Consider the following 1,322-nt stretch of genomic DNA (forward strand, 5'->3'; position numbering starts at 1 on the left):
GCTGAGGGCTCCAGGGGCTTCAGGGAGCGGAGAGGCCTCTTCGGCAAGGGCCCAGGGGAGGTGACCGTCCACACCAGGAGCACCGGGAGCTGAGCGGGAGGAGGGCCGGTCTCGTCAAGACCACTCCCAGCGCCCGGCCACGCGGAGAAGCCCCGAGACCATCGTTTGGCTCCCAGCACAGCTGTGAAGGCCGTGGACTCACAGACACGGCCACCCAGCCCGCCCCACCCCCGCCCCAACCTCGGCCGCGCGTTCCGGGCACATGTCGCGGGAGCCGCCCCCACAGCAGCCCGTGGCCTTCGCGGACTTCGCGGTTTTCCCACCGGGCTCCTCGCTGTTTCCAAAGCTGCCTGGAGCGGACGCAGCCCGCGACTCGGGTTTGAGGCCCCGCGGAGCCCGCCTGACACAGGTGACACAGAGGACGCCAGGGCCAGGGGTGGCCTGAGCTCGCTGGGAGCCCCGCCTGGCAGAGGCCCCCGTGGGAGTTTTCCAGGCCTAGAGCTCATGACTACAGCAGGTGACTGACGACGTTGGCCTCTTGACCTCTGGTGCCAGTGCCTGCTGCTGCTGGTAGGGGCTTTCCAGGGGAGTCCTGTCTGAGTGTGGGATCAGCCAGCCCGGGGCGCGGTCCCCGCTGGGGTGGGGCGGGGAGGGGTGCAGGCTCGCCCCAGTGAGCCCTGACCTGGGCGGTAATTTCTCAGGGGAAGTGTGGCTGACCTGTGGGTGCCGACAGCCCCAGGGGCAGGCGCGAAGTAGCCACCTCTGCCAGAGGATGCAGGGTCCCCCAGGGCCATGAGCCAGCCTGGCCTCGGGCCACTGCAGGGGACCAGCAGGCTGTGGGCCCAGCTGAGGGGCACAGAGAAGGCTTGGGGGGCGCCCAGGCCCAGTCCTTCCCTCCCTGAGCTGCGCCCACCCCAGGATGGCCCCTGACCTCGGCCTCACTAAAGCCCTGCACCCGTGGGCCCGCATCTGCCAGCAGGGGAGCCTTTCTCTAATTCTCCCCAAAGCGCCCCAAGCCGGCGAAGGCCCCTCGGCAGGCAGCCTGCCCTCGCCTGCAGCCCCCACCTCGTTCGAGGCACCCACTCGGTAGAAGGACGTCCTGCAAGGGGTGGGGGGCCCCCAGTACACCAGCGGCAGGTCCCGAGGCTCGCCCGGGGTTTGCTGTCTCTCCTGGCTTTGCTGGGCACTCTGAACCCCGCAAGTCCCTGACCATCTTGCAGGTGGAGCTCAGAGAATGCAAGGACCCCAGGTGGCCCCTCCCAGGCGGGAGCGCGTGGGGTCTCCGGCGAGGGTATTGTCCCGTGGGCCCCACCGCCACGCGG

This window comes from Pteropus alecto, unplaced genomic scaffold (assembly GCF_000325575.1).
Source record: "Pteropus alecto unplaced genomic scaffold, ASM32557v1 scaffold56, whole genome shotgun sequence".
NCBI classification, from domain to species: domain Eukaryota; kingdom Metazoa; phylum Chordata; class Mammalia; order Chiroptera; family Pteropodidae; genus Pteropus; species Pteropus alecto.